Source organism: Odocoileus virginianus, chromosome 16 (genome assembly GCF_023699985.2).
Source record: "Odocoileus virginianus isolate 20LAN1187 ecotype Illinois chromosome 16, Ovbor_1.2, whole genome shotgun sequence".
Taxonomy (NCBI): Eukaryota; Metazoa; Chordata; class Mammalia; order Artiodactyla; family Cervidae; genus Odocoileus; species Odocoileus virginianus.
Window position 1 is genome coordinate 49,093,105 of NC_069689.1, and position 26,428 is coordinate 49,119,532.

Consider the following 26,428-nt stretch of genomic DNA (forward strand, 5'->3'; position numbering starts at 1 on the left):
TCTGCATTGCATTTGCACCATTATAGTCTATTTGTCCTAAGCTAAAATACGTGTTTTTAGACGGCAAGATGATAGGAAATTTATTAGACCATCTGGAGTAGAGGAAAGACAGTTTTGAATTAGGAAGAGGGCAATATTAATTCTGAATTGAAGTATGTCTGTGGAGTTGTGGACAGGCTAGTTCAACTCTCTGGAAATCAGTTTGTGCAAATTTTAAATTCCCCAAACTTATAAGCTTGAAAGTTTACAAATTAAAAATCTCATTGGTTTTTGGGAGATTTCAAGATAAATTTATAAAGCCCATGGTTAAAACACTGGCATCCTATATGATCCATGGTAGGAGCATGATAATAGATGCTTCAAAATGTCAATAAATGGATTTTGGAACAGTTCTTAATTTATATTTTTCCTTCTTTTTCCTCCTAAGTCCCATCCTCTATTAACCATCATTCTCTGATTACCTTTCTGTTCTTTTCTGCTTCAGATTCCACACTAACATTGGTTAAAAATGTAAATTGTATCCTATACAAGGAGTCCATGAACAAGGCTTCCACGGAGGTGAAAACCTGGAGTTGCAGGCAAAACTGTGTGTGATTGTGTGCACATATGTGCTGGGGATCCTGAGCATGCCTCTCCTTCTCAAAATGTTCTATGCCCCAAAATAAAGGTTATGAACTGCTAATCTGTATGACTTGTATTTGACATCCCAGGGGTAAAAAAAATGTTTTTTCAAACAAAAGAAAAAAGCCTGGTTAAATGGTACTATAGTAGGACGCTCACATTGCATGAAAAGAATTATAATGTGATCTCAATGTAGACCATAATAAGTTATAGCTGATGGCTGTAATCTCTAGAGCAAACACTAAAAAGAGAGGAATAGCTAAAATGTCAACACACAAGATAAATGGAATATTAAAAAATCCGTCACCCACCCACAGAAGGCAGGAAAAATATCAGAGGACCAAGACAAAAAGGGATACAAAAAAAAGACAAAGAAGGGTGCTTATAAAATCATATCAATCATTACATTAAATGAAAATGGATTAATTATTCCAATTAAAAGCAGAGACTGTCAGATTGGATTTTAGAAAAAAAGAAAGATCCATGCTGTTTACAAGAAACATACTTTAAACACATACGGATTGAAAATAAAAGAGTGCAGGTAAAAGATGTACCATTCAATCCACAAGCAAAAGAAAGCTAATATAACTACATCAATATCAGACAGAGTAGACTTAAAAATAGAAAGTGACGCTAGAGATAAAGAGAAGTATTTCATAGAATCAGTTCATCAAGAAAAACTAATGATCCTAAAGGAATATTTTGACATGAAAATGAGAAAAATGTATGAATGTGTGATATGTGGATGGAAATGGTGTTCTTGTTTGAGATATTTTTTTTTTAACACAATGCCCTTTTTTGCTCCATATCATTTCCTTCCATACCTCTGGTTCTTCTGAATCCATTCTTTGCCTTTCAAACTTGTGGGATTTGCTTTCTTTTCTTTCCTGAGTATAGCCAGTTGTCAAACTGAAAGACAACAGACGTGCAAAGAAAGCCTTCAGGTTAGGCAGAATTTACCTGCTGCAGTTTCACAGGCCTATGCCCTGGATTCTGTAGGTGGATGATTTCAAAACGATGCCAGTGGTCCCACTGAATCCCAGTGGTTAACTCACTCAACTGCTCTGACCACAGGCTTGAGACTCCATGTGGGAGGGCCAATCTGTGGGCCAAACCTACACCTAGAGGTCTCCTCATGGCAAAATGGTACAAGCAAAGTGAGACTTTAGCTAGATTAAAGCCATCACACAGGAAAAACTACAATAAATCACTTTAGAATCATTTTAAAATCTATTTTAGAATAGATGCATAAGGGATCTTTCCAACTAGATTTAATACACATGCTCAGTTTTATTTCAGAATCCCAAAATACTGAGCCATGTTCCTGAAAATGTTAATTAACAAAAGATATGAATGAGTGAAGTCGCTCAGTCGTGTCTGACTCTTTGTGACCCCATGGACTGTAGCCTACCAGGCTTCTCCATCCATGGGATTTTCCAGGCAAGTGTACTGGAGTGGGCTGCCATTTCCTTCTCCAAACTGAGCCACAAGGGAAGCCCACCAAAAGATATAACAGTAATAACAACAGATTTTGGGGGCAGGTGAATTAATTTGTTATATTGCCTTGAATTTTAATATTAATTTAAGTTTCCACTAAGGATATTATACCCTTCCCTGGTGGCTCAGACGGTAAAGAATCCACCTGCAACATGGGAGATCTGGGTTCAATCTTCTCTGGATTGGGAAGATCCCTTGGAAGAGGGCATGCCAACCCACTCCAGTATTCTTGCCTGAAGAATCCTGTGGACAGAGGAGCCTGGTGGGCTATAGTCCATGGGATCACAAAGAATCAGACAACTGAGCGACACATCATAGCACTGCATAGCATAAAGCTACTACACAACATTTTTACAGGAGTTTCTGTTTATAATATATTCCTGGGTTGTTAATAAATGAATCCCCATGCTGACTCTAAAAAGAGTGTCAGAATTATGCATTTCTCCAAATGGAGAGCAAAGGAAACCTTAGAGACTTTAATCGGTCCAGGTTAGAATTTAGACTTCCTGACTGCCCACTCTGTGCTCAGGATGGATCTGTCAGCATTCACCAACTTCTGCCCAGAAATGTGTGGAATCGTCTTATTAGGTACAGAGTCTGGGTGTTGAAATGAGCTCATTAAGGAATTTGACATCAAATGCCCTTCAGTTCATGCACAGGGCAGCCATGGCATCATCTTTTGTTTCCATAAGGAAAAAAAAAATGGCTCTGTGTGTGTGTAATTATTAACACTTGGGGAAAGTATACTGGGCAGAGACAAATATTCTGATGCATAGTATACTTTTTTATATATCTCAATAAAATGGAAGAAAACATGATCTAGTGGAATTGTGACCTGGATTTAGGGCTGGGTTCAAATTCCAAATAAATTACTTAAAAGCTGTGTGACCTCAAACAATCTATGGAACCTCTTTGAACATCCATTTCTTTAGATGTAAAATAGAGATTTTAAAAGATATCCCTATTTTGGTCAGCATGCTCTGTGGATTAGAGATAATAAATGTGAAGTGCTTGGTCCTCCACAGTTTGTATGCTCAACCAATAGAATCACTCAGCATCATTCACCACGCAAGTGATGGTGGACCAGTTGCTGAGCAAAGAAGGTGACTGACCCTCCTTGCAAAGCCAGGAGACGTAAGGTATGTTTAACTCACTGCTGCTGTGGAATGTCAGGAGGCTCTGCTTGAAATAAACAGATTCAATGATCTTGTGAGGTAGTGGTCCAGGGCAATTCACTTGATAACGGAGAGATATGTAGGGAACACATTAGAACCGTTTGCATATCCATGGACACAGTTAGTGAGAGATGAAGAATATACAACAAACTCCACAGGTTTCATCAGTATATCACTTCTGAGAGCAAACCACAAAGTTAGCCTGAAAACACAGGGTGGGGATGGGCAGGGAGAGAGTGCTGGGCATCTCCGGCTGACTCTGGAGGTCACGTGGCCCTGACACATAACTTTTACTGAGTTGACTATATCTCACTTCCTGTAAGTGCCTGTCTCTCATGCTCACTTTCAAGGACTTGGCCAATCTCCTTTTGTAAATAGAACAATGCTTTATATTTCTCTATTACTCCGGAGTGACTCTATCAATAACGCAGGAAACGCATCTGTCCAGCACAATGAGATTATTTTTCTGATTTCGGTTGACAGTTATGGTAATAGTTTGGCAAACAATCTACTCCACCATCAATGGCCGCAGATTACAGCTGTTTTTAAAAACCTCAGCCCCTTCTGGAAACTTGGAAGATGGATTGCACATTGAGAGGAAGACGGAAAGACATGCCATGAGCCTTTAGGCCAGGGAAAAGTCTTAACTCTTTCTGTACATAGGAAGCTGAAGAAATATTAGGGAAAGCACAATACAACGTGCTATCTATGGACACACTATAATGAGAGCAAGGTAAGAAAAGATGCTGTGAGATAGTGTCAGGATCGTCGAACATTACCATAGGCACCACACAGTAGTAGGAAGAGCTTGAAATAGTTCAAGGACCTGCTTTTTCTGTTGATAACTTCCCCAAGTCATCCAGGAGTTACTGCAAATATTTACAGGGGAGAGAGGGCTGCCCTGGCGGCTCAGACAATAAAGAATCTGCCTGTAACCCAAGAGACCCTGGAGGAGGGAATGGCTACCCACTCCAGTATTTTTGCCTGGAAAATTCCAGAGGAGATTCTCATGGACAGAGGAGCCAGGGGGGCTACAGTCCATGAGTCAGACACAACTGAATGACTAAACACGAACAGAGAAGAAAATAGAGAAAGAATATTATCTTCTCTACCATATTGGCCTTGATGACTAGAACCACCAGCTAGTCAATAATGACCCATGCCTAGGATTTCTATTTTTGTTAAAACACACACTCATCCACATCATGGTTTAATTCAGCAGAGGTGATGAAGAGAAGTTGATTTTCTTTAATTCGAACTTCTAAACCTCAAAACAAAAAAAGTGTTTTCCTAAAAGTTCATAACAGTTCTGAAATTGACTTTATTTTCTATACAAATCTCCCCCTTTTGGGGTTTTTCTTTCCCTAAGCATTTCATAAGCGAAGCGCTGATCTTGCTGTTGGCCTGTAACCCTGGCATTTGTCCAGTGATTGCTATTTAGGGGACAGAGGACAAAATTCTGGCCTCATAGGTCTCCCAAGGTGCGAGATTTCTTGCCCTCTGAGTTCCAAGGTGAAACTGTTAGGAAGAGTCATCGCAAAAAGGAGGCAATTGTACTCAGATCCAGGTGAGTTCATTTTTCTTATGAACTTTTCACCTAGGCCCCAATTAGTATCCTATTAACCTCCTTAAATATGGAATTGCTAGGATCTTAGAATACTACCAAATGGACTATTAGCGAGCCCATTTCCTGGCTCCGACAGATGAAAATGCCAAAGTAGGTCATACAACAGAATTACCTTGATTAATTTCAGCTCTTTCCCATGGGGCATGATGTCATGCAAGTTTAAGGAGATTTAAATTTGATACATCATTTCAATGACTGATTAACCATGAGGTTTTTGTTTTAAACATTTTCAATTCCAGGTTTTTATGGATGTTCCTTTTTAACATGACAAACACTTGAAACATTCTAAATTGATCAATTATACAAACGGTGACATCCCTTGAACGTAATTTTTAATGTGCATGTTCTCTGAGGCCTAATATGAAAAAAGGTTTATTTTTCCCAGTATCTACTAGGTTAGATCAGAAGCTCTCAGCATCATACCCCATTTCTATCCATAAATGCAGGCAGGTTTTTAAACATCCTATGAAGAGATCACTTCTACTCCAGAGCCCACTCTAGAATGGCATTTGAAAAAATAAATGGCTTTGCTAAGGCTAAAAAAAGCAACAAACTTCCCAATCTTTATCATACATTCCTAAAGGCCTGCTTTAAGAAAGTACTTAAAAAGAAATATTGTATGTTTTAACAGCTCATATATTGGTGCAATTTCTTTACAATAAGCAGGTTTAATTTGTTTTCATGAATGCATAAAGCAGCTTTAGAGACATATTAGTAATTTCGAGTATTGCAGCACAATATGTCGAAAACTGAATTTTGTTGTCAGAAGTAGACTTATTTAGTTGACATTTGTTTCTTAAAATGTAAACTACAACTAGTTCCTTTTAAGGCTACTTGTTTTCTGTTTAATTATCTCATTTAGAAATAAGAAAACCTTTGAATGTGACAGTTATGCTATAAAATCAGGTTGGTATCTCTCCTGTGCTTATAACGTGAGCACCATGTTGCTTCCCTAAACACTAGACCAGTATCAACACTCTCCAGCCCTTTTTGGACAAAAATGCAACTTGGATTCTTCAACTGTTAAATTTTTAAGTTATATCACTTTTTAATATTCAGGCATTCCTCCCTAGGAGTTTGCCTGGTAGCCCAACTAAAGCAGGTAAAGACTCTGCCTGCACTGCAGGAGATCCTGGTTCAATTCCTGGGTGGAGAAGATCCCCTGGAGAAGGAATAGGCTGCCCGCTTCAGTATTCTTGGGCTTCCTCAGTGGTTCAGATGGTGAAGAATCTGTCTGCTGCGCGGGAGACCTGGGTTCAATCCCTGGATTGGGAAGATCCCTGAAAGATCTTCTCCAGTGTTCTTGCCTGGAGAATCCGCATGGACAGAGGAACCTGGTGGGCTACAGTCCATGGGGTTGCAAAGAGTCGGACATGACTGAGCCACTAAGCATAGCACATTCCTTCCTATAGTAACCTGGGACGTGTATTTGTTTTTGCATTATCTCTAGGAAGTAATGATGGAACAGTCCATGGTCCTGTGAGGCATCGCTAAACTTCCAAAGATTCACTTTTCTGACTCAGGGCTTCGTGGACACCCACAGGGTATCGACTGGGTTGTGACACTGCCTATAGCAAGTACCCGCTGGGAGATCCTGCTATTTCTCTCCCTTTCTTTCCTGAACAGTCCATGATCACTAAGAAAGCTGTGCTAAACTGCTACCTTTTAGAAACTCTTATCAGTAAATGAATAGCTTATCACCACCAAGGAGATTGAAAGCTGAAGACAGATACTTATGCTATTGAGCCCAACATAACATTCAGGAAGAAGAGAGCTTCGGAATCGTACTTTCTTCCTCTGAGATTCAACTTCTGCCCGAGCTTTTTATTGGATTCCAGTGTCAAAGTGGACTCATTGGTCACCAGAGAAATTCTGCCATCATATTCTAACAGCAGATCTCCCCAGTCCTGGCTCTATCAGTTGACTTAACAAATTAAATAGAAATCCAGGATATTATGCTGTGATGAGAGAATAAAACATATGGTTCAGGGATATATTGAGGAAAATATCATAAAGACTTTGGCCTTTTCTTTCTCCATATAGACATGTATACAAGTCCCTTTAATTTTTTTTCCATATGTTCTCAACATCTTCATCTGCTCCTGCATTTCCAAGTAGTATCTCTTAAGATGGGTATATTCCTCAATACTGCCTGTCTAAAAGTTCATTATTTACTAGTTAACTGAAATTCACCAACCTATATGGCTCTCAACCCATAGAACCCTTGTACAAATAAGGCACCCCTCTGGGACTCAATCTGTTCTATTGGGTGATTATTACACACACACTGGTATTTCATGGATGATACCTTAAAGGAATATTACCTTAATGAACAAAGTGGACGCATCTATAGCATGAATGAAGCTCCTTTAGCTGTGACTGTTGAGGGACAGTGCAGTTTGTATGCATAGTCCCCTCAGGGCAAAAGAACTCTTTGTAACTTTTTTGTTTCTATTAATAACTTGCTTCTGCATATCCTGAGCCCAACCCCCATCTCAGTTCAGTTCTTCATGAGGTCTTTCCTGGATTGTCCTAATAGCTAGTTCATTGGCATCCCTGTTCTCCAAGTTTTCACCCATCCCCATTTCTACCACCCTGCTGTCCCAAGGATGTGACTAAAACACCCGTCCACCTGCATGGCTCACAAATCCCCTTATGAGCCCGAGATCAGCTCCCTCAACCCGCTGCGCTGTACCAAGTCCCACATGGTTTCCAGGAAGCACCTCCCGCCCCAGCTCAGCCTATTCTTTCTGCCTAGATAATGATCCTTCAAAATTTCACTTAAGCGTCATATATTCATAGAAAAGTTTACCCTAGAAGATTCGACGTTTCTTTCCCTTTGACCCTCCCAACCCCTTACTCTGTACAAAGTCTGACCTGACACTACACTCAATTACAATTTTGGGATATTTGAATGACTTTCATTTCTTACTAGTCAGTGAACCCAAGTGTAACATCTACAGTGCAGCCCGTGTTTTCAGAGTAATTGCCACCTGGTAGATGTGAAATGAATGGTTGCTGAATCAACAGTTCTGAGCAAAGAATGTCCCATATTCCCTGTTGACCAGGCCCTGTGATGGTGACAGTCTACATGCTCCACACTGAACACTGTCAACTAGCCCTCTCTTTCTCACCATCACCATTTCTTACTTGTTTTCAGTGAATATGACACCACTGAAAAAATCTAGCTCTTCTGGGTCTAGTGGAAAATCTTAGATTGTTTTACTCAGCTACCTCTTGACACGTGTCCATGCATATTTTCCTGAGATACTCTAAGCCCCTCCTTTGCAGAGTATCCGAACTCACTTCTCATAAGTTAGGGCTGCCTCGCCTTACTAGAATGTTAAAAGAGATGAATTTTCGGAAATGAGGCTAGCCAGTGAACTGTGATGCCAGAGTAATCCCATTACTTTTGGAGGTGTCGAGTCTGTTATAATCACTCAAGTGTAGCAATGCTGTAACTTTAAAGGGGAAAGGATATGGTGTTTGTTGGTGATTGTTTTCTTCAAGACAGAACTCCCAATCTTGGGAAGCAGGTGATTTAACAGAGGCAAAGCCTTTAGGGAACTCATTAAGATCATTCCAACAATCTGAAAGTGTTTATTAAAATGGGTCCAAGAAGTTGGTACTAGTTGCCTCCTGCCTGGAATAAGGTTAAAATAAGTGTGAATCTCTGTTTCTAGGCAAATGAATCCACCACTCCTAACCCCCATTTTGATCCTTTCTATTTTAACTGGAGGAGGAAATGGCAACCCACTCCAGTATTCTTGCCTGGAAAATTCCATGGACCAGAAGAGCTTGGCAGGCTATCGTCCATGGGGTCACAAAGAGTCAGACACAGCTGAGTGTGCGCACACACACACATTAGCTCTGATCTGATGATGTTCATTCTTTTAAGAAACAGGATTTCTAGGGAAGAGTGAAGGAGAAATTTTGCAAAAGTGGGAAAGTAACCCAATGAAAGAACTTTTCAGAGAAGAGGTGTGAAAACCCTTACATGGTATATATGTTTCACTCAAATCCTTAGATGTGGGTTAAATAGATATACAGAGTGATATTGATTTTCTTGCAATGTTTATGCTCTAAAGAAGTTGTTTGCAAAGCAGACCTTTTGGTCCACGGGGCTATAAATGTCCTCTGGAAGGCACAAGAACTTATCCCAAAATTTGAAGATTTCTTCTGCACTGTTTATGCACAAATGACAAGAAATTCCACTCGATGTTGATAGCTATTAAATGAGTTATGAAGAGTTACTAACATGTGATATTGATAAACTAAAATTAGCATGCTGTGGGAGTTTAGACCTTAATCCAGTATGGTGCCAGGAAGTCTGGCTGCTACACACAGCTTAGCAGTGCTGTGACGCTCCTACAGTCAGGTCCACAAGCAGATGGTTGGGATTCTCAGAGTTTCCAGGAAGTCAGCTTTGTTATCAGTGCATCACTACTGTCTTATTGAGTTGTCCTTGGTTTTTAATTGCTACTAAGTTTGTATTAATATTTTACTTCTGTTCATTGTTAGGGTCTTGTGTAATTGCTTTGCTTTGCTATTTTGATCACCATTAGTAGGCACTGTTTGCCCAAGTGTCTCCAGGACCTTTCACTGACTTGATGCAGAATTCAAGCTCACAGGTAAGGCATGAAGGCCATACTAGTCAGTGACTGACACTCACTAGTGTCTGGAAACTTTCTAAGCACTTTAAATATTTGATTTTTCAATACAACCTAAAGTCTAGCCAATCTTAGTTTTTGCTTCTCAGACCCTTCTTATATCTTTAGATCAATTCTCTGTTTAAAAGCATTCTACCACTTGAAATGATTTCCTTTTTATCTCTCAGCATTTATTTTGAAAATGTCAAATATAAGTGAATGAAGTAGCAAAGTAAATGTATGTAAGACTCACTTGGATGAAACAGTTGCAAATGTTTTGCCACATTTCATTTTTCTTAATTTTTTTATGAACCATTTAAGGGTAAGTTTCAAAGTGAAACTTCGCTATTAAATAATTTGGTATGTATCTCCTAGGAATAAGGACAAACAGAGCCATAACACTGTTACAACATTTGAGAATACAAAATAATCCATTATATATCTAATATTTAATATGTAGTATACATTTGAATTCCCCAGTTGTCCCCAAAATGTCACTTATAGTTTTGAACCTGGATCCACGTACGTGTGATTTGTGTCATTTTAGTCTCTGTTAAACCAGAAGATTTCTAACCTACCTTTTAACTTTTTAAAAATAATAATGACTTTTTAAAGACTCCAGGCAAGTTGATTGTAGATTGTGCTTCATTTTAGATCTGTTTGATTGCTTTCTCAGGGTATTGTTTAACTTTTTCTCTTATCCCTGTATTTCTTTTAAACTAACAATTAGATATGGGGATTGATTACATTTACTTTAAACATTTTGGGCAAGATTCCTCTATGGATGATATGTATTTCATTGTATATCACATCATGAACCACATAAGGTCAAATGGTCCATTTACTGGTGAGGCTGTTTGATTTGTTAATTTTGTTAATGGGATTACTACTGGATCTATCCATTGTTAACAGTACATTTTTCCTTTTGTAATTAATAAGTGCTCTCTAGGGTGATTGTATTTGTTTTCTATTGTGGCTGTAATAACAATTCATCATAAATATAGCACTGTTAAAAAAAAATACTGATCAGTATCTCAGTCCTGTAGGTTAGAAATTCAATTTAACTGGGACTCACTGGGCTAAAAATCAATGTGTCCGTGGAATTTCCTTTATTGGAGGATCCAGAGGAGCATCCATTTCCTTGCATTTTCCAGCTTCTAGAGGCCACCTGCATTCTTTGGCTCATGGCCCTTCCCCCACCCCCGGCCTTCATAGCAAGCAACAGCTGGTTAAGTCCTTTGCAAGTTACATCTTTCTTACCTTCCCCCTGCCCTCCAGTTTCTTGTTTAAGAATACTTGTTATTAAACTGGGCTTAATCCAGGATAATCCCCCTAGTTTAAGGTCAGATGATTTGAAAGTTCAGATGATCAGCAGCTTTAATTCTACCTGCAGCCTTAATTACCTTTTGCCATATAGCCTAAGATTTTATAAGTTCCAGGTAATAGGATACGGGTATCTTTTGGGAGGCCATTATTCTGCCTATAACAGCGATATTTTGCCATTGTATAAATAACCAGCTCCCTAGCAAGCTTTCCACTTTATAGTTTTAACCTTCCTTGGTAATCCTTGGTCATATCAGTGGAGTATCATTATTTCTCAGCTAAAGATGGATAGATATACAGATGATAGACAGGTAGATAGATAGATAGGTGGATAGATAAAAATAAAGACATAGTCAAGTATAAACTGTGCACTCATATTGACATTTTCAATATAAATTTAACATTACAAACTTTTACTTTTTAAAACAAATTTCTAACATTTTCCTTGCAATGGAATTCTTGGTTCCTAATCCTACAGTATAGGGAAAAAGAGATTTAAAATTACAGAGGCTATTACTACCAACAATAATCCTTCTCTGTAAATTTTAGATTTGCTTACATTTTTTTTTCTGTTTTCAGAACACATCCCACAGAAATGTTATAGTCAGAGTAGTATTCAAAATTGCTTGAAATAGTTATTTCCTCTGTATCATCATATCAACTTCATTAAAAATTGTTCATTTCTTTTAGTTTTATTCCATTTTCAGATGAATAGTTCTCTTTTTGATTTAATGTCATTCCTTATATTTACATCATTCAGAAGTCAAGCCTATAGGAAATATGTTCTCAGTCAAGTTCCCCTGCATCTCCATTGTCTCCACCCTGCCTCCCACACACCGCTTATTAACAGCCTTTCTGATTAGTTTCTGATTATCCTTCCAACAGTTTGTTTCTCTTTGGAAAAATAACTACACCCCTTTATCTCTTGTTATTTCTGTGCTAAAAGAATACTTTGACATTTTTCACCCCAAAATACATTTTGAAATCATAGAATAGATTCTTTGTTCTTGACTAGACCCAGGTGCTAAAAGTGTTATGAGAATGGCTATCCACTCCAATATTCTTGCCTGGAGAATTCCAGGGACAGAGGAGCCTGTTGGGCTACCGTCCATGGGGTTGCAAGGAATTAGACATGACTGAGCAACTAACACATTCACTATTACTTACAAGCATTTTGTAGCTGAGGAAACTGAGATGCCTAGAAAAATGAGCAATTTGATGAAAGTCACTCAGGCAGCTTTCATCAAACGAAAAGTTTACAGGCAGCTGATGAAAGTTTGTAGGCAGCTGAGGTTAGATGTGGACCTAAGCATTCTGTTTTCTTAATTTGTCCTTTTAACCCCCCTCTACAAGCATCTTGGCCTGTGTACATACCCTTTTATCTTCATCTGAGGTAATACCAATGATGTTGCCATGGTGTCTTCCTTTTCTCTTTTTTCCTTTTCTTTTTTCTCTTCTTCCCTCTCTCTTTCCTACTTTCTTTCTTTTTTGTCTTGCTCTAGCTTTGAATTTTAAGAAGACTTGACCTATGTGTGTATGTATGTGAGTAGTCGCTCAGTCGTGTCCGACTCTTTGCAACCCCTGGACTATAGCCCGCCAGGCTCCTCTGTCTGTGGAGTTTTTCAGGCAAGAATACTGGAGGGGATTGCCATTTCCTCTTCCAGGGGATCTTCCTGACTCGTGGATTGAACCCATGTGTCCTGTGTCTCCTGCAGTGCAGACAGAGTCTTTACCTGCTGAGTCATCGGGGAAGCCCAGTCATGCTGATTATTGCTGGAAATTTAAGAATGAAGTTCAATTATTTTATTTCACTAGCTCACGTGTTAGGGTGATAATCACGGATTGTCAGAGTTAGAAGGGGCCTTTGAAATTATCGAGTCTAACACTTCCATTTCACGGTTAAGACTGTTGAACAGAGGTGAAAAATATTGACCCAACGTCAGATAGTGGCAGTGGCACCAAGAGCTCTGATCTCCTAAGTTCTGATCTCCAATCTAAAGTTATTTTTCACTAAAATACAAGTTCCCATTGGTAAATCATAGGCAGAAGCAGGTAACTACCATTCACAGTAAGGCAGAGCTCAAGAAAAACAGTGCCATTACTTTCTGTTTAAAGCCTTTGAATAATGAATCCAATAACCCACATATCATCGAAATCTTCCTCCCAATTCTTAGTTCAGTGCAAACACCGGACAGCTTTCCATTGAGTGCAGTGAAATCTCCTGATGGAATATCTGCTTGTCACATGGGAAGAACTTAAGAATACTGAGTTATTAGAAAGCCCAGCACCAACCCGAAGGAAAGCTTAGCAGCTACATTTCAAAAACAGAGTTAAGCAAAGGATACACTCCCAAGAGCGCACTAGCCTGAAATGAATTGGAAAGCACACTTCTGCGCTAATGTGGCGGGTGTACATATGCTGTCTGAGGGTGCGTTCATACGTCTCTCTCCTAACTACCCGAAGGGAAATTTCCGACCACTCAGCGTCTCTCACCAGTGTCCCAGGTGCAAATGTTAGCAGTGCAGTAACAGCGTGTGGCTCTCTGATAGGGTGTTTTTACCTCTCCAGAATGGGACCAAAGCAGTTACTGGGAGAGCAGAATCAAGAATCTGACAGCTGTTCTGAGATCACGCTTTACTATTACCACTGTGAGTTGAAAATGACTATCAGGTCAAGCATCACCATGAGTTGAAACTGCTGGCTCAGTGTTGGATTGTTCACCCAGCATGTGGCTCTCCTTTGGAAGGCTTTCCTGCCCTGATGGAAAACTCAGGGTTCTGATAGGACTGTCTTTGTTTGTGTTCTTCCCATAATCAGTGGTCTCCCTTTTCCCTCAATTTTTCACCTAATAAAAACAAACACGAAACAAAAAACAATGAGGTGGGTAGGTTCACAGTGGTTGCTGTTTGAATGTGCTGCTGGTTTATTTTGATGGGACTGTCTGTTGATGCACTTTTCAAATGTTTAGAATAGCATGACAATGTTCTGGAAGTAGGACCACATGCTTGTGGTGGTAGATTAAAGGTGGATAAAAGGTGGTAGATTAAAAAGATATTCTGCTGAACCACACAACAGTCTCGAAGATGGCAATGTTGGAGTGGCTCTCTGCTTCTATTTCTTTTTTTTCTTCCCCTTCTGACCATTTCTCTGAATTTTCACAATCAAAATGGGCCCCTGGTGGCTGGCGGTTCAAATCAGGGGCCTCTGAAATTGTACTTGGTTTTTCTCTGATACTTATGTATGTAGAGTCTTAGAATATGATAGGATCAGCAAGGCTGAGATACAGCTCTTTAGATCTATGGTGAAATTGTCTAAGAAATAATAAGAAACAAGGAAAGCTAAGACTATCCTTGCTTCCTGGATTGATTGACTTTTAGTGATTCATTTCTTTATAAGTAATAAATAAGAATGTCCATGTCATTTTGGGTTTGGGAAGCTTCACAAATCAAAGTTCTAAAGAAAGTAAGAATCAAAAAGCAGCTGCATCTCACCTTCACTAATAGAAAAAGAGCCGCAGCCAATCACTTCAGAGATCATAATACCAACAAATAAAGCAAGAGCTTCCCTCTGTATAGTACCAAACTTGTTAACATCACATACCTTTAGAATTCTAAGAGCTTCAAAGGTAAATCAACTTAGTTCAGAGATGCAATATTCTTAGGGTTTTAAAGAGAATTTTGGAAATGTTTACCAAATTTAGAATGTTGAAACATTTAGATCTGACCAAACTCAACTAAATTATGGTTTAGGTTTCCAATTAAAATGCAACTTACTACTTCCTTAGCATATATTTCTCAAGCAGTCTTTAATATATATATATATATATATATATATATATATATATACACACACACACACACATATATATACACATACATATATATGCATATATATCTAGATATGTTTATCTGCTGCTGCTGCTAAGTCACTTCAGTCGTGTCTGACCCTGTGTGACCCCATAGATGGCAGCCCACCAGGCTCCCCTGTCCCTGGGATTCTCCAGGCAAGAACACTGGAGTGGGTTGCCATTTCCTTCTCCAATGCATGAAAGTGAAAAATGAAAGTGAAGTCGCCCAGTTGCATCCGACTCTTAGCGATGCATGCATATATAAATATATATGCATACATATCTATTCATAGGTATTAGGATGTCGTCACATATAAAAATGTATTTCTTGTAAGAAGAAAAATAATATCATATAAAGCATTTCTATTCTCTTATTCATTAGTTTGTTTAATGAATTATTTGTTTAATTAATGTTTATATAGCTTTTACTTTGCTCCAGTCTCTGTCCTAAGTGTCTTATAAAAACAAACCCAAAATCTTCATAAACTGATGTGTTAGATACCATTATTATCACTATTTTAGACATGAGGCAGGTTAAGTCATGGGAAGGCTATACAACCTGCCTAAGTTCAGAGAGCTTATAATATTTTTTCCAAGAACTTTGTCAATATCTGATACAAAAATTCCTCAATGTCTTCTCATTAGCTAATCATATCTACCAGTATGAATTCTTCTGTCAACTCCCTCCCTGTAAACCTAGATCAGGCTACTTCCATCCAGCTATATGAAAACTGTTCCTGCTCAACATGTAGACTTGATTCTTCACTGTAAATATGCTCCTGAGTTTGTCTGTTTGTTTTCAGGTTTTCTAATAAATGAGCAAACAAATGCGAAAGTAGACTCAAAGTAGCAGAATATCTGTAAAAAAAAAATTTTGTGGCAGGAAAAGCAAAAGTAATACAGAGGGGTTTGTTGTAAACAGTTATCTCAGGGAGTCCAAGTTCAAAGAATTTCCTGTTCCCTTCATTCCCCTGTCTCTTGTCTCATAAGGTTTAGGGAATTGTTGGACACAGTAACCCATGGGCTATTTATTCTGGAGGCCTCAACTCTCTATCAGCAAGTTAACTCAACCACTGCAAGTGCTGGACTCTTGGTCTCAGATTTGGCACACACACACAAACACACACACCCCTTTAAATGTAACATTGGGTTAACCTGGCTATTTCTGCACAAAAAAACTTCCAGAGGATTCTGAATGGAAGAGTTTTGGAAGAATCAGCATTTTCATTCCATAATAATAATGATGATGATCAGAATGGCAATACAAGTGCCAATTTATCAAATGCTTTCTATGTTTTAGGCACTATGGTTTGCAGTTACATGGATGACATCATTTACTTACTACCGTAATTGTGTATTGAGTATTATGACTGCATATAACTAATGAGGAAACTGAAGCTCAAAGAATGAAGTGTACTTTCCCAAGTGATCGAGCTGTGTTCACTTCTCTTGGTCACCAGGTTGTTGTGTGCTTTATCAAGATCCTCAGACACAAGCAAATTGATATAGCATATACCTCAAATGGAGCTGAAGTGTGTTATCTGAGCACCTCATCTCAAGAGTAATCATTTGCTTGTGCTCTTTTAGATATGTAATAGAGAAGAACAAATCTGACTCCATATTATTCTGTTCTGTTTTGTATGCATAGTCATGCTGGCTCTACACCTTTTGTAAAAGAATGTCACCTGCAGTCTGAAATAAATAGAATAGCATATTCTCAGGGCTCCAGTCTTTAAGAATCCCCTTCATATAGAGACTAGAAAGTGCAGAACAGAGAATAATATTTGTCTTGTTGGAGGCTTACAGGAACATTGTGACCTGACATATGTGGACAGCTGCTAAACAACCATCAAGAAGTTTGCAACAACTAATGACACCCCTATCTCACCTTGCCTTTAAAAGTTCTTTGCTTGTAGATTTTTTGATGATGGCCATTGTGATCAGTGTGAGATGATATGATACCTCATTGTAGTTTTGGTTTGCATTTTTCTAATAATGAGAAATGCTGAGTATTTTTTCATGTGTTTGTTGGCGATCTATATGTTTTCTTTGGAGAAAGGTCTGTTCAGGCTTTCTATCAATTTTTTGACTGGGTTGTTTGTTTTTCTGATATTGAGCTGCATAAGCTGCTCATACATTTTAAAGCAATCCCACTACTGGGCATATACCCTAAGAATACCACTCAAAAAGACAAATGTACCCCAGTGTTCATTGCAGCACTATTTACAATAGCCATATGGAAGCAACCCAGATGCCCATCAACAGATAAAGAAGTTGTGGTACACATATGAAATATTGTGTAGCCATAAAAAGGATCAAATTTGAGTTATTTGAACTGAGGTTTGAGTGAAACTAGAGCCTGTTACACAGAGTGAAGTATGTCAGAAAGAGAAAAGCAAATATTGTAAAATAATGCATGTATATGGAATCCAGAAAAATGGCACTGGTGAACTTATTAACTGAGCAGGAATAGAGACACAGACATAGAGAACAGAGTTGTGGACACAGTGGTGGAAGGACAGAATGGGATTAATTGGGAGAGTAGCAGAGAAACACATAAATTACCATGTGTGAAACAGAAGCTAGTAGGGAGCTGCCGATAACAAAGGAAACTCAGGCCACTGCTCTGTGACGACGTAGAAGGGTGGGATGGGGCAGGGGGTGGTCAGGAGGGAGGCGGTCTGTGCATCCTTATGGCCGATTGGCACTGTTGTACAGCAGAAACTAACACAGCATTGTAAAGCAATTATCCTCCAATTTAAAATAGAGTTGGACCGTAAAGAAGGTTGAGTGTCAAAGAATTGATGCTTTTGATTTCTAATGCTGGAGAAGACTCTTGAGAGTCCCTTAGACTGCAAGAGATCAAACCAGTCAATCATAAAAGAAATCAACCCTGAATATTCATTGGAAGGACTGATGCAGAAGATGAAGCTCCAATGCTTTGGTCACCTGATGCAAAGAGCCAACTTACTGGAAAAGACACTGATGCTGGGAAAGACTGAAGACAAAAGGAGAAGATGGTGACAGAGGATGAGATGGTTAGACAGCATCACTGACTCAGTGGCCATGAACTGGAGCAAACTCTGGGAGATAGTGGAGGACAGAGGAGCCTGGTGTGCTGCAGTCCATGAGGTCACAAAAAGACACAACTTAGTGACTAAGCAACAACAGCAAAAATAAATTTTTTAAAAAGTACTTTGCTGAAAAAACAAAAAAAATAAAAAAAAATTTAAAAAGTACTTTGCTGAAACCCTTCAAGGAATCCAGGGCTTTGGGGGCACAAGTCACCCTTCTCCTTATGTGGCCCTGCAATAAACCTTTCTCAGCTCCAAACCCCAGCGTTTCAGCTTATTTGACATCACTGTGCATCAGGCACATACACTTACATTTGGTAACAAATATTCTCTGATTTTAACCTTCACCTGTAAAAATTACTACTTGCCAGAATATAGACATATCCATAACAGGGCAGGCAGACTGAAAACCACAATCACAGAAAACTAGCCAAATTAATCACATGGACCACAACCTTGTCCAGCTCAATAAAACTATGAGCCAAGTCGTGTAGGGCCACCCAAGATGGAACGATCACAGCGGAGAGTTCTGACAAAATGTAGTCCACTGGATAAAGGAATGGCAAACCACTTCAGTATTCTTGCCTTGAGAACCCTATGAACTAATGAAAAGGTAAAAATGTATGACACTGAAAGATAAACTCCCCAGGTCGGTAGGTGCCCAAAATGCTACTGGAGAAGAGTGGAGAAATAACTCCAGAAAGAATGAAGAGACGGAGACAAAAACAACATCCAGTTGTGGATGTGACTGGTGATAGAAGTAAAGTCCAATGCTATAAAGAGTAATACTGCACAGGAATCTGGAATCTTAGGTCCATGGATCAAGGCAAATTGGAAGTGATCAAACAGGAGACAGCAAGAGTGAACATCGACATTTTAGGAATCGTGAACTAAAATGGACGGGAATGGGTGAATTTAACTCGGATGACCATTATATCTACTACTGTGGGCAGGAATCCCTTAGAAGAAATGGAGTAGCCATCATAGTCAACAAAAGAGTCCGAAATGTAGTACTTGGAGGCAATCTCAAAGATGACAGAATGATCTCTGTTCGTTTCCAAGGCAAACCATTCAATATCACAATAATCCAAGTCTATGCCCCAACCAGTAATACTGAAAAGCTGAAGTTGAACAGTTCTATGAAGACCTACAAGATCTTCTAGAGCTAACACCCAAAAAACATGTCCTCTTCATTATAGGGACTGAAATGCAAAAGTAGGGAGTCAAGAAATGCCTGGAGTAACAGGCAAATTTGGCCTTGGAGTACGGAATGAAGCAGGGCAAAGGCTAATAGAGTTTTGCTGAGGGAACAAACTGGTCATAGCAAACACCCTCGTCCAACAACACAAGAGAAGACTCTACACATGGACATCACCAGATGGTCAATAACAAAATCAGATTGATTATATTCTTTGCAACCAAAGATGGAGAAGCTCTACACAGCAAAAAACGAGACCAGGGTCTGAATGTGGCACATACCATGAACTCCTTATTGCCAAATTCAGACTTAAATTATCAAGTAGGGAAAACCACTAGACCATTCAGGTATGACCTAAACCAAATCCCGTATGATGACACAGTGGAAGTGACAAGTAGATTCAAGGAATTAGATCTGACAGACAGAGTGCCTGAAGAACTGTGGATGGAGGTTTGTGACATTGTACAGGAGGTAAGGATCAAGACCATCTCCCAAAAATAAAAGCAAAAAGGCAAGATGGTTGTCTGACAAGGCCTTACAGATAGCTGAGAAAAGAAGAGAAGCTAAAGGCAAAAGAGAAAAGGAACGATATACTCATTTGAATGCAGAGTTCCAAAGAATAGCAAGGAGAGATAAGAAAGCCTTCCTCAGTGATCAGTGCAAAGAAATAGAGGGAAATAAGCAAATGGGAAAGGCTAAAGGTCTCTTCAAGAAAATTAGAGATACCAAAGGAAATTTTCATGCAAAGATGAATCCAATAAAGGACAGAAATGGTATGGACCTAACAGAAGCAGAAGATATTAAGAAGAGGTGGCAATAATACACAGAAGAGCTATACTAAAAAGATCCTCATGACCCAGATAATCATGATAGTGTGATCACTCACCTAGAGCCAGGCATCCTGGAAAGTGAACTCAAGTGGGCCTTAGGAAGCATCACTATGAACAAAGCTAGTGAAAGTGACAGAATTCCAGTTGAACTATTTCAAATCCTAAAAGATGATGCTGTGAAAGTGCTGCACTCAATATGCCAGCAAATTTGGAAAACTCAGCAGTGGCCACAGGACTGGAAGTGGTCAATTTTCATTCCAATCCCAAAGAATGCTCAAACTATTGCACAATTGCACTCATCTCACATGCTAGCAAAGTAATGCTCAGAATTCTCCAAGCCAGGCTTTAACCGTATGAGAACTGTGAGCTTCCAGCTGTTCAAGCTGGATTTAGAACAGGCAGAGGAACCAGAGATCAAATTGCCAACATCTGCTGGATCATTGAAAAAGTGGGAATTCCAGAAAAACATCTACTTCTGCTTTATTGGCTATGCCAAAACCTTTGACTGGGTGGATCACAACAAACTGTGAAAAATTCTTCAAGAGATGGAAATACCAAACCACCTGACCTGCCTCTTGAGAAATCTGTATGGAGGTCAAGAAGCAACAGTTAGAATGGACATGGAACAACAGACTGGTTACAAATAGGTAAAGGAGTACATCAAGGCTTTATATTGTCACCCTGCTTATTTAATTTATATGCAGAGTACATCATGAGAAACGCTGGGCTGGAAGAAGCACAAGCTGGAATCAAGATAACCGGGAGAAATATTAATGACCTCAGACATGCAGATGACACCACCCTTATGGCAGAAAGCTAAGAAGAACTAAAGAGCCTCTTGATGAAAGTGAAAGAGGAGAGTGAAAAAGTTGGCTTAAAATTCAACATTCAGAAAGCTAAGATCTTGGCATCTGGTCCCATCACTTCATGGGAAACGATGGAAACAGTGAGAGACTTTATTTTTTTGGTGCTCCAAAATCACTACAGATGGTGACCTCAGCCATGAAATTAAAAGACACTTGCTTCTGGGAAGAAAAGCAATGACCTACCTAGACAGTGTATTAAAAAGCAGAGACATTACTTTGCCAACAAAGGTCTGTCTAGTTAAAGCTATGGTTTTTCCAGTAGTCATGTACAGATGTGAGAGTTGGACTATAAAGAAAGCTGAGCACCAAAGAACTGATGCGTTTGAACTGTGATGTTGGAAAAGACTCTTGAGAGTCCATTGGACTGCAAGGAGATCCAACCAGTCCAACCAAAGGAAATCAGTCCTGAATATTCATCAGAAGGACTGATGCTGAAGCTGAAACTCCAATACTTTGGCCACCTGATATGAAGAACTGACTCATTTGAAAAGACCCTAATGCTGGGAAAGATGGAAGGTGGGAGGAGAAGGGGACGACAGAGGATGAGATGGTTGGAATGCATCACCGACGTGATGAACATGAGTTTGAGAAGCTCTGGGATTTGGTGATGGACAGGGAGGCATTGCATGCTACAGTCCACAGGGTTGCAAAGAGTCTGTCACAAATGAACGACTGAACTGAACTGAACTGAGTCAGGAGCCAGATTTTAAACACTAGCTGGACTTTGAGTTAGGGAGAAAAAGTAGTCTTTTTTCTCTGAGATATTATGTGCTTTACACCCTGATTTGCCCAAGTCATTTTTTGTTATGAACCAACAGTAAGATAATGCAAAGAAAGAATGTGGTTATTATACAATAATGCCTCCCTTGGGGATTTGAGATACTTGGCGATCTGTTGTTCCTTCTGCTCTCCCAGGGGGGATGATTATATTTCTCTGATGATGTTGGAAACATACTGAGAGAACTCACACATCCCTTTCCAAACTGGAACCACATGCTAATAGAGGAGGTTAATCTACATGGCTTTCTAGTTAATGGCCCTAGCATCTGCCTGCTTGCATGGTGCCTGGCACTTTCCATGGAATAGGTGAAGCTGTGAAAATACACCAGCTCACTCAGAGGTAGAGAGATTTGCAAAGCACTGAATGTAGGATTAGCCCTAAGTGCCCTTAAAAGGATCAAAATGTGTCCTTTGTTTTTTTATTTATTTGGAGCTGATTTTAATAAACAACAGGAAAACAACATTCAATGGCATCCAGTACACTTGACAAGGTTTATTGACAATTGAAACTAATGAAACACTCTGATATCCTGTTATTCATACCAACCCCCAAATCAGCAACAGTTACCAAGCACAAATCTTACCTGGAACTTGGTTGGTGTTATCATATACAAATGAGCCATTGTCTTTTGAGAGTTTTTGTTTGTTTGTTTTTGCTTTTTTAATCAAATACTTAACACAATAATGCTGAATTCTTTAATATGTGGATGCAATATATTATTTTTTTGCAAATGAGCTTGTTCTATATCAAAAGTGTTCAGAGTTGCAAATACACTGATGTGCAACAGTTGTTTTTTTCAGAAACTTTTCTTTGGAAAAACGAAGCAAGTTGACTACTGTCCAGATCCTAAGCCAAAACTGAGTCAGCATTTCACATGATGGCTTATATATAAAATTCAAAAACAACTATTTACTGCAGGGGACAGTGAGAAAACTCACCTTCAGGGTATAGTTTAAACTGTGTATCACTCAGTAAAATATATACAGCTTCATCCATGCACCACAACTGCTGAAGCCCGAGTGCCCCAGAACCCATGTTCTGCAGAAGGAGAAGCCACTGCAATGAGAACCTGAGCGCTGCAGAGAATAGCCCTGCTCACTGCAACTTAGAGAAAGTCTGTATGCAGCAGCAAAGACCCAGGGCAGCCACAAGTGAATAAATAAAATAATATGTATATGTATATATATATATGCACACACACACATATATGTATGTGTAAACAGACTCAATATCAACTTATAAATTCTCTGTATGAAACCACATGCTGATTTGGCTGAGCAAAGCCAAAAAGTACAGGCAGAGGGCCCATGACTTCCAGTCAAAACTAGTAACAAAAGCAACCACAATTTTCATCTGGATGGGGATTAAGAAGCTATGTACTCTGCCAAATCTTTCTTTCACTGTGGAATAGCAGCATTGATTAACACCAAAACGTGTGCAAGTATGTCAACTCTGGGTTCGTTTGGTGTGATCAGTTTTACATCATAAGAACAGTGGCCATGAGTTTACCAGCCAGTTCTTAACTTTGAGGCAAATTCCTGGTCCTATTGCCCAGGCATTAAGGCCATCTGCATTGCCACAATCAATTGCCTGGAACATTGGACTCAAGAGTCCAAAAATACCACCATGCTACTGAGGTCACTGTTAATTTTGGGAATAATTAGAGAGGTGATTGTTTGCAAGCTACTCTTGGCTGAGGAAAATCAAGCTGCAGTGATTTTTGTTATGGAACTAGACAGATGTATGCATGTGAAGGGGGTAACAGAGCTGAGTCAAATTCTTGCAATATTTTGGCAAGAAATTATAAGACACAGAATTAAAAGTGTGTAACTGGGCACAGCAGGCAGAGATTGAGAGAAAAACCTGGAATAGATAGAAAGTTCTCCTTAATTATGCTAGTTATTCTTTTAGCTTCTACCATTCTTTTTTTCTTATCCAAATCACTAAGAAGATTCTGTCTCTAGAGCCACAGCTATTCATAAAGCTAGGTATTAACAATCTTCTCCTTCTGGGATAACATCTTCCACTGATGTCTGGACCACCTGGCTTGAGCTTAAGAAGAAATGTACTGGGGCTTCTAGACTAAAAAAGCCAAAATGAATAGATCCATACCTTGATCATTTTCTCTGGCTCAGGTTTTGGAAAGGTGTCACCTTACTACTTGGCTGGGCACAGGGCTTTCATCAGGACACAGACCCTGTCACTGATGTTTATAAGCCACAAAGAGAGACTGAATGTCAGTACCTTACTTCAATACAGCATCCAAATAAGATGACTTTCAATTGAGATCAAACCCAAAGAATATTGAGAACTGCTAAGAGCCATCACTAATTGTTCCTATTTTTCATCTGGAGAGCTTGGCAGGTCCATGACATTATAACAAAAGTCTTCCCACTAGGACCTTGCCAATTTCAGCTTTAATTCCATCAGTAAACAACTTTGACTGTGTTGGGAAAATTCCATTAATCATTCATGTTCTGTAAAGATGATGCACAAAGGAGCTGTCAGCACCAGGCAGCAACTTTCCATTTGTTTGGTAATTAAGAACTCCAGGCCATCTAATGGTATCGCAAAGCAAATTCATTGCCCGGTTGGAGCCACCTGAATGAGCCAAAAAGAATTCACTTGCACTTAAACCCCTAATGTCTGACGGTTTGATGGATCTTTCCCTATCCTGTTAGGTGAGCAGCAAGCATCTTGTTTCAAAAACTGATATGCTTTGAAAAAGCTTTGTGTTTCAAGAAGATACCAACTCTTTAGAAAGTGAAAGTGTTAGTTGTTCAGTTGTGTCCTACTCATTGCGACCCCATAGACTGTAGCCCACCAGGCTCCTCTGTCCATGGGATTTCCAGGCAAGAATACTGGAGTGGGTTGCAGCTGCTCCCCAGGGGATCTTCCTGACCTGGGGATTGAACTGGGGTCTCCAGCATTGAAGGCAGATTCTTTACCATCTGAGCCACCAGGATGCTGTTTTTAAACATGTCTCTGAAATATGTTTTGGTTATATAAATAGATAAATGCACATTTTCCCTGAAACAATCTCATCCATCATCTAAATATAATAAATTGCACTTGGTTTAAAATTTGAATGGGGTTTTATTTTCGTCTATGAAACCCTATCATATAGCAAAAGAGAGATCCAGAAAAAAACCTAGCATTGAGAATCTTCTATGAAATACTTTTTGTTTATTTTTTGTAAACTGATTTGGGTACTATTGCATCTATTCTGAAATACCAGGAAGAATCTGATACCTAAAACCAGAAATTTAGCCAGGGGACTAAGACGTGCTATGAAACTGATCCTCTGATAGACTGGATATTGTTAATGCATACCTATTGGTTAGTGTTTAATGCCATCAGAACAGTTTAACCACAAGATTGCACTTAGGATTCCAGGTAGCACTAAAATCACCCAACAAGAAGTACCATTGCTATTCTCCTTTTCCTCCTTCCTAGTGTCCATCCGAATGTCCACTTAAAATGTCAGTGCCTTACTGCAAGCTGATGGGAGAGGGTCCAGGCAGGTGCAACCCCCATAATTATGGCAATAAAAAAAAAAGAAACATTTTCACCATCCCTTTCTACACTCTTTCCTGTTGGGTACTTGGTCTTCAAATGATGTGTCTTACTATGCTTCCTCTGAGAAAAAAAAGTGCTGTCACCATATCCTAATAATTCTTTTTAACAAAATGCTTCAACCTTAAACTTATATGTATTCAGAGTTCAAGTGGGTCTGCCGGTTTCTCTTTAAGTACAATGTTTTCATCTATAGATGAAGATGTATCATAAAATATAAACTCTAATGAGATTTGATAGAGGGCATTGGTTCTTTGAATATAGAAATATAAGGAAATTACAGCTCCTTGACATTCCTTTCTTTCTTAGAGTTATGTCATAGTTGTCTTTGCACTCATTGCTTTTTCTCAGATCATCCTCCCAGCATTTTGCTAACTTTGTGAACTTTAACAATAAGAAAACATCCTGAAAGAATCACTAGAGTCCACTTTTTCTCTGTGGCCTGCTTCTCTAGTTAGAGGTATTTGTAATATGTTATCATTATCAACTATGCTTAAAACAAATTAATATAAAACACAAGAGAAAATAATATTGCCCTATATTTTGGTCTCCCTTTTCAAACATAAGGTATTTATATGAATGTATGATATTCCATTATACACTTTAAATATTATAAAGCCTTTTTCTGTTTTCTTAAATACACAGCCTACATTGTCTATGTGTGTTGCATTTCCACGTTGCCTTTAGAGATACCAAGAACAAGGTCACACAAATAACACATGGTTGCATTTATGCATCTCCTATACCGCATTTGTGATTTTGTTTTAGAATAAAAGAAAGCAGTTCTGTGATATTTGAACTCCAGGGTATGGTTTCACATGTTCAACTCATGCAAATTGATGGCTTGTGTATGTACATTTGGGGAGCCGTAGGAGATGGTGAGAAATTAGTAATGCTCTCAAGTTAAAGCATTGTGATTCAATCTTCCCCTGACTTTCTACAGAGATCTTGGTAAATGGAAAAATGGTTGTTGGGAGGAGAACAGGGAAGGGAAGATGATGACAAGCCTACATTGATATCCATCCTTGGGGCGCCTGCATTGCCAGGAACAGAATTCTTTGCATTTTATTCCATTTCAGCCTCCTGCACCATGACCACCAAAATGTCAGACTCACATTTCACTCTGAGATCATCGTCTCCTACTGTTTCAGCTCTTTCACACTCCTCACTCTTTTCAACTCCACTGCATTCCTAGTTCCTCATTCCCACACTCATTCTATCAGAATATTTCTGTCATCTCTTCCTTCCACACTCAACCTGGAACCCTCTGGATAACTTCTCCCTGGACTCCATCGAACCCACCTTATCCTCTACCTTACACACTCCACCTGATGTATCCACTGGAGCTGGCTTCCTGGGGAGGA